At 44.9% G+C, this 18,468-nt stretch overlaps 1 protein-coding gene across 9 annotated transcripts in view; it reads right to left on the bottom strand.

The window, feature by feature from the left end:
* SLC8A3 (solute carrier family 8 member A3) overlaps window positions 1–18,468 on the bottom strand; it is a 151,634-nt gene that overhangs the window by 26,198 nt on the left and 106,968 nt on the right. The window contains exon 1 of one of the 9 annotated variants that reach the window (XM_055288991.2): window positions 15,311–16,600. The exons of the other annotated variants lie outside the window; for them this stretch is intronic. The gene's annotated coding sequence lies outside the window, so the exon portion shown is untranslated. Of the gene's footprint in view, window positions 1–15,310; window positions 16,601–18,468 lie in introns of those variants that run through there. 9 annotated transcript variants of the gene reach the window in all.

The following is an 18,468-nucleotide window of genomic DNA, read 5'->3' as shown; positions in this document are numbered from 1 at the left end:
ATAAACATTTAAAAATATACACCAAATTCAGTCACCCTGTTCTGCATTTCTTCTTCTTTCTTTCTTCCTTTATTTATTTATTGGACCTTTAAAAACAGATGTAGACCTGGGCCTCTCCAGATGGTTGCTTACTGCAGGGACATTTTGGGACTATTTCCCAGGGAAGATGTTTAAACGTCTCCCAGTGGGTGTGAGACACTGCTAGGTGGGTGGGTGTGGAGCTGGGTCTCCCCTCAGTTGTGGGAGTGAGGAGGCCTGAGCAGGAGCCCTGGGCAGTGGCCATGGGCCTGCACCCTTTCAGACTCTGCTACCCCACAGCCTGGCCTTGTTGGAGGAGACCGAGGCCTTCAGCACCTCCTTTTATTCTTTTTTATAAAATAGGAATCTTTACATTCTAAACGGGGACAACCTCCTTGCCCTCCTGAGCTTCCCCAAGTCACCATTAGAGCTTTGGGTGTCTACAGAGCCTGCAGTGTCCATATCGTTGATCCTGCAGAATCAGATCTGGTCCTTTGCTCCTGAAGTGAATGCAACAGCAGTTACCAAGACACCTGGCCCTTGACACCCCACCACATGGACTGCAAACCTTCATCACTTGCCACACCCACCCCAGTCACGGAAAAATGTGGCTGGCCAGCGTAGAAAGCCCGTGGCTCTTCAACTTGTGAAAGGCCATGATGCTTTGGCCTTCCTTCTTCCAGGTAATGGACACAGATGACCTGGATTCAAATCCCGCCTCCACCCCTCACTAGCTGGGTGACCTTGGGCAATGCTCTAAAGTTCTTCAAGTCTCATGTGTAAGGTCGAATAATAGCACCTACTTTGTGATGTTCTTAAACGAAATAATTTATATGAATTGCTGGGCAGGGTTTGTGTTCCCTATTAAAAGTTTCATAAATAGCAACCATTATCACTAAGAGTAACAACAATCCCAGTTTGGTGGTTTGAGAGTAATATGTAAGGAAGCTTATTATCTTCAGCCATTAAGTCAGAAAACTAGAGAAACTCAATAAGTACAGTTGGTGACCCAAGAGGTGGTTCAAGCTGGAAATAGAAATCAAGTCATGAAAGGTTTGGATAAAACAGTATGATAAATCCTAAATGGGCTATTAGAGGGGGTTGGAATGTTAAGGGTGGTAACAGATTTCTCTCAAAATCTAGCCCGTGCCCCTATCAGCAACGAGCTCTGGGCTGGACAGACAACATGTCATGTGACATAGCACGGCTCATGCTGTTTTGATTGACATCGTAGATGGGGGCAAGAGATGCTATTGACATCTTAGGTGGGGACAAGAGAAGTAAGGACAAGCGTTAACTAGTGGCAAGAGTAACTTAGGTTAGCCAGCCGGAACCACCATCGGAGCAAGGAATGAATGGAGGAGGCAGGGTATAGGATTCTCCCATTGAGATCATTCCCAGGGAGGGCATCACTGTTGGGACTTACGGTATTACCTTGCCTAGAGGCTAGAAAAATCCCTTCCAGCTCTTGAACACTGGAGAAGGTCCTCACTTCTGCTCAAGTCACACATGAGGCTTTAAGTTTAATACAAGTCACCAGCCAGATCTTGAGTTTTCTTTCCAAACTTGTTCTTTCCCATTTCTGTCAATGGCACCACCATCTAACAAATTGCCCAGCCCCTAAACCTGGAATCACCCCTCATTCTTTCCTCACCCTCAGGCCTCCCTCTCTTCCCCAGCACAGTTAATTTACTACCCCCCTTCCTTCTGCTTTTAAGACCCAGATCAAAACACCATCACCTGGCTGGCACGGTGCCTCACACCTGTAATCCCAGTGCTTTGGAAGGCTGAGGCGGGTGGATCGCTTGAGGTCAGGAGCTCAAGACCAGCTTGATCAACGTGATGAAACTCTGTCTCTACTAAAAAAACAAAAATTAGCCAGGCATGGTGGTACATGCCTGTAATCCCAGCTACTTGGGAGACTGAGGCAGGAGAATTGCTTGAACCCAAGAGGCGGAGGTTGCAGTGAGCCAAGATTGTGCCATTGCACTCCAGCCCGGGTGACAGAGTAAGACTCCTTCTCAAAACAAAACAAAACAAAACAAAACAAAACAAACAACAACAGAAAAAACACCATCACCTCTCCCTTGGGCTTTGCAGTAGCCTCCTAAGAGATTTTCCTGTTCCTGCCTTTGCTCTCTTTCTTGAATCCCTTCCCCACATTATAGCCAGGGTTAACTATTAAAAATGCAGCCCAGGTCCTGTCATCCATCCTGTAATTGCAGTACACATAGAGCCCTTACCATGGCCTATGGGAGCTTGCATGATCCAGTCACTGCTGACCTCTCAGACCTCATTCATAACGTCCTTCCCTGCTTGTGTGTCTTAGACACACTGGTCTTCCTAGTCCTCAAATCAAGCCCTTTCCCACCTAAGGGCAATCCCCTTGCTATCCCCTCTGCCTGGGACGCTCTTCACTGGGGTCTGTGCTTATCCTGATCCTTTGGGTCTCTGAGTAAACTTATCACCTCTTTGGAGAGGCCTTCCATGACTACCTTATCTAGAGGACTCCCGGCTCCACCACTTTCAGGCACTCAACACAGCCTGAAATTAGTTAGTTATTGGATGTAAGCTCTGCAAGTACAGAGAACTCGTCTTTTTTTAAAAGCTTGCAGCATCCAGTATCTCCAGGCAGCCTCCAGTTCAAGGACTAACCAGACCCCACCCTGCTTACTTCCAAGATCAAACAAGTTCTTGTCTATCTGACTTGCTACAGTAGTCCCAGTGCCCAGCACAGTGCCTGGCATACAGAACGCCCTCAATCATAACTTGCTGAGTGACTCATGGTGAATTTCTAACACACCTGAGGCTTCATGAAATGAATCTACTCATCTTTTTGCAGTAAAAATATGTCATTAGAAACAAAACTATTTTGAAGGCTACACTCATGGAATGCCTGAGGATTCTCAGTGGGACAAAGAAGCTGCAGACCCAGTATCATCAAACCTAGGTCCCCAGTTTACTTAACATACCACATTTGTCTACTCCAAGGAAGATCTCTCCAACAGCAACCCAGCATATAACTTACTGTTTCAAGTGAGGGTTTTCAAATTTTTGGGGGCCGCCCATTTCCAGTTCTTCCTCCAGCACAGTGGCAGTTACTTAATGGTCATGGGGACAGATTATCCTGAGCAGCTACTCCTAGAGCCACTAACACTGTCAGAGGCTCCAGGACCTGCACCTGCCTTTCCTCCAAGCTTTCTGCTGAGGGAGGTGCCAAAGCACACAGTGTTCCCAGAACAGACCTGGCTGAGCTGCTGGGGAAAGCTGCTCCCAGGGGATCTTCTATCAAACAACCTGGAGACGATTAGGAAACACATGTCTGGGCTGCCTGGCTGGCCTTTTGAAATAGTCCTTTGCATTGAGGACATTCAAATCAGTCCTCTGATCCTCAGGGTACTGCAAAGCAGAAGGGTTCTCTTTAGCCATTGAGTTCCTTTAGAGTGAAAGTGGGAGTAAGCAGCATTTATTAGTTGAACGGATGATTAATATATTGGAGGAGGCCTTCTTTATACAGGAAGGAAGAATTCTAAGATAATATATGTGCTTACATTGTATTCACCACCATGAGAACCATAAGAAGAACTTTCTTATTTCATTCTTCCTTCCTTTCTTTCTCTTTCTTTCTTTCTTTCTTTCTTTCATTCATTCATTTATTGAGACAGGGTCTCACTCTGTCACCCAGGCCGGAGTGCAGTGGTGTGATCATGACTCACTGCAGCCTCGACCTCCTGTGCTCAGGCCGTCCTCCTGCCTCAGCCTCTTGAGTAGCTGGGGCCACAGGTGCATGCCACCATGCCCAGCTAATGTTTTAAAAATTATTATCGGTAGAGATGGGATTTCATTCAGTTGCCCAGGCTGGTCTTGAACTCCTGGGCTCAAGTGATCCTCTCACCTTGACCTCCCAAAGTGCTGGGATTACAGTCATAAGTCACCATGTCAGGCCTCTTATTTCATTCTTACTTCTGCTTTATTAACATATATATTATTATTTTATTTATTTATTTTTGAGACACAGTCTCACTCTGTCTCCCAGGCTAGATTGCAGTGGCACAATCTGGCTCACCAGAGCCTCAACCTCTGGGGCTCAGATGATCTTCCCACCTCAGCCTCCCGAGTAGCTAAGACTACAGGCACCTGCCACCATGCCTGGCCAATTTTTGTATTTTTTCTAGAGATGAGGTGTCACCATGTTTCCCAGGCTGGTCTCAAACTCTTGGGCTTGAGCAATCCACTGGCCTTGGCCTTCCAAAGTTCTAGGATTATAGGTGTGAGCCACTGGGCCTGGCCAATTATTATTATTTCCATTTTAAAGATGAGAAAACAGATGCTCAAAGAGGTTAAGTAACTTGCTCAGTCACACAGCTATTAAGCAGCTGAGCTAGGATTTTAGCCTATGTCCCCCTATTACACCTGTAGCTTATTTCTTACACAAGTGGGTAAGCTCTGGATGCCATTCCCAAGCTACAGCCACAGTGAGGAGGCACAGAATTTCCACACTGAAATCCCAGCAGCACAGGCAGGTAATAAGTGGATCTGCCTCTGTATTGTATTGTGTGTAGGTGGCCTCCTAACCCTTCGGCCCTCCCATGCCAGAAATAATCTCTGAGTACAGGCTGGGCTTCTGACTCTGTGACCTCTTCCTGCCTGATTCCTACTGAATGACTCTTTACCCTGTCAAGAAGCATTCCCTTTCAACACTTCTAAATGTATCCTTGCTGCTCTGGGCCAGCTAACGCTCACAGAGCTGCCTTGACCTGGGGCAGCCGGACGGAGCAGGCGGAGGAGCTGCGAGCCTTTCCGTGGGAGCTTTCAGAAGCCTCACATCTCTTAGCTGGGTTCTTCTTGTAGTTTCCTTTATCTTCCCGGTTGGGTGTCGCTGCCCCATCTCTTCCCCTGCCAGGTTTCTGGCTCTTTGAACGTGGGCTGAACCCCCCACCGCCACCTGCCACCAACAACCCAACGCTGACATTTCCCTGACCCCTCTCCCAAGGTCTGAGGGGAAGGCCCCTATTCCATGAGAAGGCTTAGGGAATCTAATTGGTGTTCTCTTTAAAATAAGTGTGTCATCTCGCCCCCGAAAGCGGTGCTTCTCAAACTTTAATGTGCACATGAATCATCCAAGCATCTTGTTAATGTGCAGATTCTGATTCGTAGATCTGGGGTGGGGCCCGAGAGCCTGCCTTTCTAACAAGGCCCCAGCGTGTGTGGATGCTGCTGGTCCATGGCCAAAAGATCCCTTGGAGAAGTCGCTCTGACTCTATTAAAGACCCGGGGAAAGGGGAGCAGCAGCTTGAATGCTAGTGCCAGTCAAGCCTGGGGGGCTGGAGTCAAAGTCTAGCATTTCAGCCAAATGCTGGACTAATTAGGTCAATTCTGACACTACGTCTTGAGAGGGACTTTGGAGTACATCCAGAGTAGGGTGACTAGGGTGATGAGAGATCTAGAAACCACATTTCAAATTACCTTACTAATATTTATATAGTGTTTATTTTGTGCTAGGCAGAGCTCTAAGCATTTTGCTTATATTAAGTAATTTAATCCTCACAACTAACCTGTGAGATAGGTAGAGGCCAGACCAGGTGCAATTTTCTCTGCACACATTATCTCATTAAATATTCATAATAACCTATGAGGTAGGTGCTATTTTTATCCCCATTCCCACACATGAAGAACCAGAGGACCAGAAAAGTTAAGAGACTTGCCTAAGGTTATAACTAAATAATGGCAGAGCTGGGAATTGAATTCAGACAGTGTGGCTCTAAAGATTTTGCGTCTAACTACTGACTTGTGGATCCAGAGGAGAGACGTCTCCTGGAGGAAATGCTACTTACTCCAAATGGTTCTGGGGCTGTCATAAGTGCTGCTTCCCAAGGAAGTTGGTTGGAAGTTCCAGAGGGGTGGGTTTCAACTCCACCACGTACCATTCCATCAGGGAGATGAACTAGCTTATAAGAGAATGATCACCCCATTCCTGGTATTAAAAAATAGGATGATGTCCATGCATGAAAAAGGCCATGGAGAGGATTCCTGCATGCTACAGGAGGCCAAGTAATGACCCCTAGAGGACTACAGCCGGTGGTGAGCTAGTAAACCAGCTTTCCAGGAATAAAGAGGAACCCTGATTTGGAACGGTTGCTTTCTGTGGTGAAAATACTCTCACTACAGTCAATTTCAGGCTACTAATAGTTTAACAACCAATGTGCACAATTACTAAACATTTAACAGTCAGCTCTTGTGTGGTGGTAAGGGTCTGCTCTGGCATACTACTGACAGTGTCAGATTCTCCCAATGTGTTCGAGAAAGATTGTGGTGGGAAAGAATAGTTCTGATTGATTCACAGCTTATTTTGCCACATGCTAGTGTTTGCTCAAAGTGGGTAAGTGTCTGATGAAGTTAGGTATAAATGTGCTTATTCAAAAAGGCCTTTGGGAAAAAAAGGCTTCAAGATTTGGCTTTTAAAAGGATTGTGGGTGAGTGGGGAGGCAGAGTTTCTAAAATGTTCCCCCAAAGATGTTCTGCCCTAATCCCTGGAATCTGGGAATATGCTAAGGTGTCACTCCTGAAATGTTATATGGTATCACAGTTACCTTTAAAATAGGGACATTATTCAGGTGGGCCTGTTTGAATCGCATGAACCGTTAAAAGCAAAGAACTTTCTCTGGCTAAAGAAGAAGGGAAAGCCAGAAAGATGCGAGCCACAAGAAAGATTCAACATGCTGCTTTGGTTTGAATATGAAGGGTGTCTTGTGAACAGGAACATAGGCAGCCTCTAGGTGCACAAGAGTGGTCCCTGGATAACAGCCAGCAAGGAAACAGGGACCTTCGAACTCAAGCCACAAGAGATGGGATTCTGCTGATGGTCTGAATGAGCTTGGAAGCATATATGTCCTCAGAGCCTCCAGATAAGATCCCAGCCTGGCCGACACCTTGATTTCAGTCTCGCGAGACCTTGGACAGAGAACCCAGTCAAGCCTGTCTGGACTTCTGAGATACAGAACTGCGAGATAATAAATGGGTATTGCTTTAAGCCTCTATGTTTCTGACAATTTGCTACACAGCAACAGACAACTAATATGGAAGACTTATTTATTTTATGGAGGCAGGAACCTGAGCTAAATGATCTCTTGGAACTACCCTACACCATCTCTTTTGTGAACAGAAAGAGTGTTTCGGGGTGTGTGTGAGAGCGTGCACAGACTCCCCTTTTGCTTTGATATCTATTCTGGACCCTCCTTTGAGCCCTCTACTGCATGCAGCTTCTACATACCTGTGACTAGCTGGACTCATCAGAGATAACCTACTGAGGATGTGGCTTCCACTAGGGAAAGTGTAGGAACATTTTATCTCTACTGACAGTAAAGACCTGACTGCTGGACATGTTTATGGATGTAGACCCATTTGAGGACTTGATGCTCATTCTGTCAATTCTGAAATGTCTGGGTTTATAACTGGGCATCATAGCCCATGGGTACCCCTCTGCTCTCCTAATTACCCACTATCCCAGTACCTGGAGAGCGTGTTACCTGTGGCTAGAGGGAAAGGGACATCTGAGGTAACTGCATGATTATGGACCTAGGACTCGATACGATCAGAGGCAAGGCAGTGCCAAAAACCTCAAAGGGATCACTCACTCTGTTTCCCAAAGGTCAGGGAAAAATGAGGGAATTTCTAATTTTTTAGACATTAGTCTTTTAAAGTAGATGTCTTTTTTTTTTTTGAAGGTTTTCATGCCTTGTAGGGTAGCTCTACAGGGTAGAAAAGATTTTAAAATCACAAAATTTTATTCTCCCCTTCCTTTCTTAGAGAATAAAGACTTAATCCTTCATCCTAAGAATTGGAAACTCTCTGTAATGTCCATCCATCCATCCATCCATCCACCTCTGCCACCTGATCTTTTCTTTTTTTGTGAGAGAAAAAAAAGAAAGCTCTGTCACCCAGGCTGAAGTGCAGTAGCATGATCTCAACTCACTGCAACCTCTGCCTCCCAGGCTCAAATGATTCTCTTGCCTAAGCCTCTGGAGTAGCTGGGATTAGAGGCATGCGCCACCACACCCAGCTAATTTTTGTATTTTTAGTCAAGACGGGCTTCTGCCATGTTGGCCTGGCTAGTCTCAAACTCCTGACCTCAGGTGATCCGCCTGCTTTGGCCTCCCAAAGTGCTGGGATTACAGGCATGAGCCACCATGCCTGGCCTGCCACCTGATATTTTCAAATTTTTCCACACAAACTCTGCACTTCAATTCTCTTCATTATGCCCCAAACATGTCATTCCTCTGCTCACCCTGAGAATTCTTCCTCCTTCCCTTCCCTTCCCCTCCCTCCCTCCCTCCCTTCCTTCCTTCCTTCCTTCCTTCCACCCTTCCATAATAAAGATTTCCCTCCTTCTTTGCTGCCCTATGGTGGGAAGTGCTTTACATTACTGCTTATGTGTGTATTCACGTGAGTGGGGGTATGATGGAGTGGGCCGAGGGTTAGGAACGTTGCACTATACATTAGAGGGAGGATCTAGCCTTCTTGAAAGTAGCCTCTATATGAGTATTGCCCAGTTATTCTCAAAGGGGAATTTAATCTTCAACCTCCACATCAGTGGGCCTGTGAAGGTTTCACCTCTGCATGTGACTCAGTTACTTACAGCTCCATTTGGGCCCCAAGTTTGTCCTGACTCACTTCAAGGGGGCTGGGGTGGGGGAGACAGGAATATTCACAACTCCAATTCTCTCTTTTTTCTAAGTCAAGAGAAGTAAAAAAAAAAAAAAAAAAAAAAAATTATATATATATATATATATGCATGCCAATGGTCTGGGAATAAATGATTGCTGTGCCCTGAAGTTGATCAATTCCCTTCATGGAAAGGCAGTGAGAAGAACCTATAAAATTATTTTATTTAACAGCGTGTCTGTTCCCAGCACTGAAGAGAACAAGTGGCTGGTTATCTGATTCATGGCTTTAGAGTTGTTGGATCTCTCTGTCTTGTCTTCTTTCACTGCTGGGAATCTCATTTTGAGAGAACAAATTTGATCCAAGCAGAAAAGAGAGAAGTTTGTATTGTATACACATGAAACACTGGGTCCAAGCAAAACCTTCTAATAATTAGGAAGAGAGAGGAGCTGGCTCTTCAGGACTTGGGTCAAATGCAGTCAAAACACCCTGCCTTCCACCTTAATTCCCTGTCCACTCAAGCTCTGAGAAAGCCCATATTTCTGGTGGATAATTTCTAGAGATCTTTGTAAATAGCAAATCCAGGAAAGATTGCTGTCTCTGGGCTCAGCAGAGAAAATATTTCAGTTAGAGACAACTGCATCGGAGATTAGCTGATTCTATAGACATTTTCTTGACTGAACCAATCAGGGACTACCCTGAAGCAGAGCTGCAGCGTTGCACAACTGCAGTGGGCTCCAGGCACACAGAAGTCAATGAGAATGCTGCCCCCTGGTGTTGTGCAGCACAGTGGCACTGGTTGACAGAACAGCCTACAGGTTGCATGTTAGCTACTGTCGCCATTTGGGGTGTGTTGAATTGTGGATCCCAAAGGGGTTGTCAGAAATTTCCACCTGTGAGAATTCTAAATGACCTGTTTTCCAATTCAGAGTTCTCCCCTTCTTCTCCCAGTCAAAGGGGAAATTCTTGTTTTATACCACCTGGAGGCAACATAGGGCCAAGGCTATTGAAGGGTTGGAGTCAGTGGGCCTAAGTGCTTGTCCCAGCTTGGCTGCAGGAATAGTGGATCCTTTGTGCTAATGTGACAATCTAGCCTGCTGCTAGTTTCACAGAACCTGGTGACCTTGGGAGGAACATAGTAGGCAAACTACTTGGGAGATAGACTTTAAAAGCAGAAGCTGAGATTTTCACAAAGGTGGGGAAGGGAGACAGAAATCTTATTTCCTTTATGCTTAAAAGTCTGAAGTTATTCTTATAGTCAAAGCAAGAGGCTGATATAGAACAGACAGGTATAGATCCAGGACAGGGATCAGGGTGAGACTAGTAAGTCAGACGTGCAACATGTAAGGGTATACCTAAAAACTCCGTAATCAAGATCATTAATATTTTAATGCAATGATTTTTAAAAGTTGGAACTAATGCAACAAATCCATGATAAACAAAATATCAAAATGTTAAATAAAGACAGGTTCCTATCCTGCCCTTGCTGACTCACTTCATTTACCTTGCCCTAACCCTAACCCTAGGGAGGCAACTCTAGCGGTCCTTTGATGCCTTGTAGTGTAATAGAGAGAATGACATTAGGAAAAGAGTGGAGTTTGAGTTCCGCTGCTGCTGCTTACTTATTACAGGTTCTCCTAAACCTAAACAAGGAAGACAAGAGATTGTTTCTCTTTTGAGATTGTTATGGGTCATGATATAAACAAAAAAAATACAACTCTTGTTTTTGGAAACTGCAGGTCTCCTTCAACTGTGTGTGTGTGTGTGCACGCGCACGTGTGTGTGTGTGCATGTGTGTGTGTGCGTGTGTGTGTGTGTGTGTTTAATATAACTAGGGCTTTTAGTTCACCCTCCAGAGCTAACCCCTTAAGCCTTTCAGGAAGCCAGACAACGTTCTCAGCCTTTCAGGCTCTCTGTTGGTCTCTTCCTTCACTCCTCACTGGGCCTTCCTTGTCTTCTCTCTCACCAGAGGAAGTACCTGCCCTTTGCAAGAGCAAGAGCTCAGCCCCCACGGGCCTGCCCAAGGTTTGCTGTAGGCCGCATATGCTTCTTATTTTTAGGCAACAGAGAGGAAATGGGAGGAGGGTGGAGTGTCTTCTTTGAGGACATTGCCTTTGAACTGTGCTCTGGACAGGTGTTGTCCAGTTTTCTCTGGCCTTCACTTTTGCCTTCTGCCTTGTCGGGCTTGCATGAATGGCCCGCGCTTATCTGTCAGCGTGGTCCGCCTCTGCTTGGAACCCTCTTCTCTGCCACACCACCCTACTCAAACCACTTTCTCTTCTTACCTGGCCTCTGCAATAACCACCTAATTTATCTCCCTGCTTCCATCTCTCTTAGCCTGTTATGATCCATTCTCCCCTCAGCAGGAGTGCTTAAAAACAATTTTTTTAAAGAAAATTATAACATGCTGCTCCCCTACTTAAACCTTCCATAGGTTCCCATTGCATTTAAAATTAAAACTGAAACTGCATAATCCAACCTAGGAATTCTGAAACTTTAGCATAATCTGGAGGGCTCAATAAAACACAATGCAGGGCCCCATCCCAGAGTTCGTGACTCAGCAGGTCTGGGTGGGGCCTGAGAATTTGCATTCCTAACAAGTTCCCAGGTAACAATGATGCTGCTGGCTCCAGAACCACAGTGAGAACTGCTGATCAAGCCTACAAAGCCTGACCTTGATGCCGCCACTCCTCCACTCACCTTCTACTACTTTTCCACCACCCACTTGGTCTGGTCATGCCTGCCTTTGTTCTGTTTTCTCAAATGTCTCGTCCTCATTCCTACCTCAGGGCCTCTACACTACCTGCTTCCTCTGCCTGGAGCTTTCCTTCTCCAGATAGTCTCATGACCAGGTTCTTTTTAAATGTCTTAGCTTACATGCCACCACCTTGTCTGCCCAGTCTGTTTGGCCCTCCAGCTACTCTCCATCAGATCATTCTGTTTCCCTTTATCTTGTTTATTTATTTGTTTATCTGTAAATGGTCTGTTTCCTTCATCAGAATAAAAGCTCCATGAGAGCAGGAACCTTGTCTGTGTTCTTTGCCAGCACCCAGCACAGTCTCTGGCACATAGACAATACCCAATATATATTTGTTGAATGAATGAATGAATGATTAATGAATACCAGTAAGTGGTGGAGCCAGAATTTGGGCCCAGGCCTTTCTCACTGCAGAGACAATCTTAATGCTTAGTGTGTGATTCGTGCTAGGGATGCTGAGGCACACACTTGGCTGGTCTCCCTGACTCTATTCTTGCACACACTACTCCCTCCGGAGCACTATTATTGGGCTACTCTTAGGAAAAGTTCACCTTGATAGCTCCTGTTTCCCTTCCCAAACAAGTCTAACCTCCTTTTCGTGGCCTTCAAAACATGCATGAAAATAGTCACCTTGGCTGGAATCACAGCTCTGCTGTCAAGTTCATTTATTTGGTTATGACTTTGGTTAAGCATATTCTCCATTGTTCTTTCCGATGACAGATGCCATGAAAATCATTATTCATTTGATCATTTACTGATTAAGAGCCTGAGCCTTAGAATCGGAGACGTCTGGAGGCAGTAATTACGTTTTAGGGCTTTTGACAAATTACTGCATCTCTATGAGCCTCAGTTTCCTTAATTTAAGATGGGTGCAATAAGAAAACCTACCTCACAGGGTTTTTGAGAGGATTAAATGAGATAATGGAAACAAAACCCCACAGCACAGTAACTGGCATACAATAAGCAGCCGTACATGTCACTTAATTTGATGACAGTCTGTCTGTTTAAGTTACAACTGGAGCAACCAATAAAATGATTTTGTTTCTTAATTCCCAGGACAGGGTCAGAAGAGGGTGAGAAGTTTGGCAGGTGCTGGTTTGGAACCAGGTAGGGTGTTTTCTGAATTCCGTGGTCTGGTCTGCGGAAGAACTACAGACAAAGGAGTATGCTTTGAGAGGTCTTGAGTTTCCGCAACATCTTTCCTTATCTTTTTATCATTGCATATCCTGTCTTAGGAATTCAAGTGGGATCATCTTTGCACTATACCTGCTGCCCCAGTGGAAGCTGAATGCCTTTTCAGGGTAACATTCCCTGTTAATCCAACACTGCTCTTTGGTCTCTCACAGGGTGGATTGTGGGGCAGTTCATTTCCATGTTTCAATTCCATTGGTTAAACACAGACAGGTCTCCCAGGGTCCTGTTTTTATCTCCATGGGGGTATGTGTGGGAGAACCAATGGTATCAGTATGTACTCTGGAGGGCTCCTCAACCTTGGATAAGGAGAAGTTCTCCGTGGATGTCCAGTAGGTAGAGGTGGCAACTGAATTTACTTCTAGCCCCATTCTGGATGCTTTTATTGACAGATAAACCCCCCACCCATGCCCATTTCTTCTCCCAGAAATGCCAGAATCTGATTTTTGGGTCCCAGTACCAATTTCTCAAGTTCCTTTTGCACCCTGCCCTCGCTTCAGTGAATTCTCCTGAGTGCTGCTCCTTTATTCTTTTGCCTGGGCAGAGTGCAGTGGCAGAAAAGAGTCTGTTTCCCCTGCAGAAGACATCTGCCCTTCCTCCGATTTCCACTTTTCACCTCTGTTCAGAGGCAGATGGCTTGTAGCCAATACTCATTTCAAGCAGGACATTTACATATTCCTGTCCTATTGAAGGAAATAAAATAAGCTTGGGAAAGCCTAGATTTATAGAGAGGTGATGACCAGCCAACAGGAGCCAGCCAGGAAAGCCTCTGGATCCCTCAGTTAAAAACGTGTTTGTTTATATGGCACATCTCAGGGCTGCTACCTTTCCAATGCCATTCAGGGCATGAAAGAGTCAGGCAGACTCATTCACCTGAAACAGGAGGTGGTGAAACTCTGGGGTGATAAAAGAAAGCGTAACAATAGTGGCAGTAATATAACACATTTAAAATTCTACATCTGCCTGGAGGATCTTTAATCAAGGATTTCAAAGCACTTTCCCAGATCTTGTCCATTCATCTTTACCACATCCCTGGGAAACAGCTGGCAGGTAGTAGCAGAGCATTAAAATTAGGGTACTGTATCATTATCTTTGATACCAGCACTATCTGTTTAGACAGCATTTTTTCTGAAGAACTAAACAGCTCCATACACACTATATTATCTAATTCTCACTTATTCATACAACATGCCCCATATTTGCTGACTTGCAGGTAGTTTGGAAAGCTTTGGATCCACAGAAATGCAAAACTTTACTGCCTACTCCCTCCCCTCCCACTCCTGCATAATTCACAGGCACTTCCCAGTGATGGTCTGGCTGACTTTAAGCTGCCAATACCATGGGATGGACCACCTACCTTGTCTATCACCATGACACAAGCACCCTCAGCACATACATTCAGTTTTATGTCAGTGACACCAAAGGCTGTAGGAAGAACAAATCATAAATTCCCTCATCAGATTTCATTTGAGTCTAGTTTGTTGGGTTTTAAAACCTCACTCATATGGCTATCAGATGGACTTTATGATTATTATGAAAATACACCATTGGGAATGGATCTGCAGGGTCTACCGATCATATAAACCCATGGTTGAGGCTAAGCTTCTAGCACAGTCTCTGTCCACCTTGAAAGTGGGCATCACGTTTACAATTGGCCCAGGGGATTGCTTTGATTTGTAAGAACTTCTGTATTTCCCTTCCACTGAAGTCATCAGGCAAGTGATATTCTTCTGTTATGTACTTATAGTACATGTTATCATTGTAAAGAATCAATCGATTGTATAATTGTTTCCTTATTTGTCTTCTCCACTATCCTAGTAAGCTCTACAAGGGCAGGAGCTGCATTTGTTCTAATCACCCCTATATCTCCAGAGTTAAGCACACATCAGATGCTTAATAAAAATATCTGTTGAATGAGGCTAGGCACGGTGGCTCACACCTGTAACCCCAGCACTTTGGGAGGTGGAGGCAGGTGGATCACCTGAGGTCAAGATTTCAAGACCAGCCTGGCCAACATGGTAAAACCCTGTCTCTACTAAAAAATACAAAAAAAAAAAAAAAAAAAAAAAAAATCAGCCAGGCGTAGCAGTGCACTTCTGTAATCCCAGCTACTTAGGAAGCTGGGGCACAAGAATCGCTTGAACCCAGGAGGCAGAGGTTACTGTGAGCTGAGATGGTGCCACTGCACTCCAGCCTGGGCGACAGAGTAAGACTCCATCTAAAAAAAAATCTATTGAATGAATGAGGGAACGAATAATGGCATTTATCACATTGAACATTCTCTGGCTTAGGGCTTCTAATCACACCCTTTCTGCACTGGTGTAAGTTCCATGTTCGGGCATCATAATGGCCCCCACCCCCATGCCATATTATCACGCACCCTGGGAAATGCAGCCTTGCTAACCCTCACCCCTCATTTTCCTCAGTCCTTGAGAAATACAGGCGCTGCTTAGATAGAAGCCTTATATTTGGCCCAGTCTTTTCCAATAATTTAGTTGAGCTCTGGGCTCAGAATTTTTATATGGCCTGCTCAAAAAGCCCAGTGCTTCCAGCAAAATCTCTCACTTGCACCTGTTCCCGTGGTATGGAGAGAAAAACACATAAACTCTGGGGCCATAGAAACTTGAGTTAAAATCTTAGTTCTATTGCTTATAGCTGTGTGACCTTGGCCAAATCTCTTACCTCTTTGAGCTTCCGTTTCTTCAGCAGTTACCTGGAGATGATAACATTCACATTGGGTGGTTGTGCGGGTGACATGAGAAAGCACAGGCAGCAGGCTCAGTAAATGACGGTTCCCTTTCCTTCCCTTCTTTCCTTGACCCCTTCCTTTGACTTATCCTCCCTTCTGGCTGCCAGTTATCATCTGGATGCCTCTAGCTGTCATTCCCTAGGTTTTAGGCTCCATGCTGGAAGAGTTGAGACTCAGACTATATTTAGATGCCTTAGTGCTTTCATTTTTTTATACCACTGTGTTGCTATGGTGATGGTGGAGAGGGGAGGGGAAGGACAGCTTGAAAGGAAAGATGGAGCTCAGCGGTGAGGATCGGTGGCCTTGGCTGTGGACTGTTCCTGGCTGGTACTCTCCAAGGAGATTTACCTGTGCATTCCATCAGGAGATGCAGCAAGGAGATAGAGGAGGCACTGCTTAGTAAAGGCTCTTAGGAAAAGAGAAGATAAAGAGGACTGACTGTGGAAAACTGTTCACTCCACTGGCCCAGACACAGCCTTAACTCCAGGAACCTTCCTTAAGTGGCTTCTCTAGCAATTGAGTCAGGAGACAGCAAATGGGGTTGGGTGGAGAAATGATATCAGTTATGTTGGAGTTTGGAAGATGTTCAGACCAGAGTCCTTCACAGGAGGAAAGTCCCATCTTTATACCATGGCCCAGGATTGTCATGGATTCTATTCATTAAGGAAACCAAAGTTGTACAAGGGCAGAAAAGAGAAGTCCTTTTATTTGTGCACAGAGCTCCATACACTCATTGGATTTGAATGTCTGCATGGTAGGCTCCAAGCTGACATAAAAACTTGCAATGTAGAATGATCCAGTGTTCCTAAAATGGTTACACATCATTTCACCGGGTCCTCAAAAATGGCTTGGTGAAGTGGGATTATCTTTACATGAGGAAATGACATACATAGGTTGGCAACTTGCCCAATGTCACACAGCTGGTAAATGGCAGAGCAGAGAATTGAACTCAAGCCACCTGGACTCCAAATCTAATTTTCTTTCCAGTTTACCAATGGTTACCAAAACTAATTATTTAAAGCTGAAGAAAATTTATGTGAAGATGGAAGCCTTTGGTGAAATAGAACCAAACAAAGCGGATATAAGCAGAGACGCTCAAGTTGAAGTGGAGAATCTCCCTTCGACAAAACCTCCTTCCACTTCACCTGCCAGAAGAGAAGGTCCTAGGCAGCACTTCTGTAAGGGTGGTGGTTGAAGCATCCATACTAGAAACATTTGGTATAATTGTAAAAGTGCCAATTCCTAAGTCCCAGTCCCAGATTCTGATGTGTAGATCTGGGGTACTTTTCTTTGGGCAAGCACCCAGGAAATTTGGATAAATACTAATTTAATTGGAGTTAAACAAACAACTCTTGACTCAGAAAACTGGGAGATAGAACAAAATTGCATCACCTATCTCTTTTTCCTATCTGATTCCTCAAGCAAATTTTTAGCAGCCTGAGGTCAGGCATGTCAAAACAATCAGGCTGGATTGTCTTGTGAAGTTTTCCAACTGCCCTCTGGGCCTCCATCAGTGGCTGATCCCTGGGCTCTAGGCTATGTGGGTCATCAGGGTCCCGATGAAGCCATAGCCATTGTCTGACCTTGGTGGGGTCATCATTGTGCCTAACAGCAGGCACGAGGAGACTCTGGGTGGAGGGCAGGGAAGAAGGTTATTGGATTCAAGAGCACAGGAGGGGATGTTTATCAGATGAAAAGTCCCAAAGGAGCATGCAAGATCGGGACTGAAAAATATTTATTGGCCAAAGCAGAAGGTTTGGGGAAATCTGCAGGGAAAGAATTCTTAATTTCTCATTAATCAAAGGGTTGAAAGAACAGTATGAAAAATGAAGGAGATTCTGAAGGTGCTGTTGAAGGGAGAAGTCAGTGTAAGATTTTTAGTTCTCCTAAATTCTGAGGACCTTAGGATGCTCCCCTCCCTTGTAAGTAACAGCTCCCTATGGGCAAACACTGTGCTTTACATACATTTAATCCTTCTCATTGAATCCTTCTCAGAGCACTATTAAGTAATAGTAGCATTTCTATTTTACCCATGAGGAATCAGAAGCTATTAAAAGTCAGGTAACTTTGATCAAGGTCACTCAGCTAGGAAGTGACAGAACTAGGATTTGACCCCAGTGGTCTGATTCCAAGACCCCTGCACACTTGTCCAAAACCGACTGACCCTAAATAGGTGTAAATAGTCCAATTAAATATCCATGATAAGATTTTCTAAAAATACCAGATTTCAATTTTTTTTAAATAATTTGTTGGGGGGTGACCCTACTTAGCTGAAGCTTTTAGGTAATCCAGCACCAGGTAGGTGAAGGAACGTCTCCAAGGGGGTTATATTCCCAATCTCCTTTGCTGCTTCCTGCTCTGGCAGGAGATTGCATTTGTTCAGTTGTTTTTACAAAATCTTCTTAAAACAAAATCTTGTTAAATCAACAATAACAACAACAACAACAATGCAACATATTTATTATGTAAGCCCGGCATACAAGGCAGAGCTGAGATCCCATCTCCTGAAGAAACTTTCCCCATGACTCAGGCCTGCAAGCCCTCTTCCTTTTCTGAACCTGGTCTCATTTCTAGTTTGTAGCTACCACGTGGCACCTAGCACACACAACTTCTGTCTTCTCTCACCTTGCCCTGTGAGCCCCATGGGGGTGTAGCCGTGTCATACACCTCTCTATTTCTCCAGTGCTTGGCCAACTGAGGCTAGCTTAAGCCATCAAGCATTCCACTGAACTAAAGGGAAAATGAAATTGAAGGAGGCCAAGGAATTATGGGCACAGAGGGAGGCGAGAATGGATAGCCCAAATTCACCAGCGTTCTGTGTAATTTCAATAATGATGGAAATGCTCTTGAATACATTTCTTTCTTCCCCATCTGTACCAATTCCCTTGGGTCATAATTAACTTTCATATCTCGGCACTTTTTCCTGGGGTCAAGGAGGGACAGGTAGGGAGAGGAGGGAAATAGGGGCAGAAAGGAGACATGACCTAGTCACAACTCACAATCCGAGCTCATGGTCCAAAGGAAGGTGGCCAATTCTGGTTTTAAAAACCTTCGTAAGTTTAGGTTCCACATAATTAGTTTCTACTGTTCC

The sequence above is a fragment of the Symphalangus syndactylus genome, chromosome 8 (assembly GCF_028878055.3).
Source record: "Symphalangus syndactylus isolate Jambi chromosome 8, NHGRI_mSymSyn1-v2.1_pri, whole genome shotgun sequence".
NCBI lineage: Eukaryota > Metazoa > Chordata > Mammalia > Primates > Hylobatidae > Symphalangus > Symphalangus syndactylus.
This window is presented reverse-complemented; position numbering and strand designations above follow the sequence as displayed.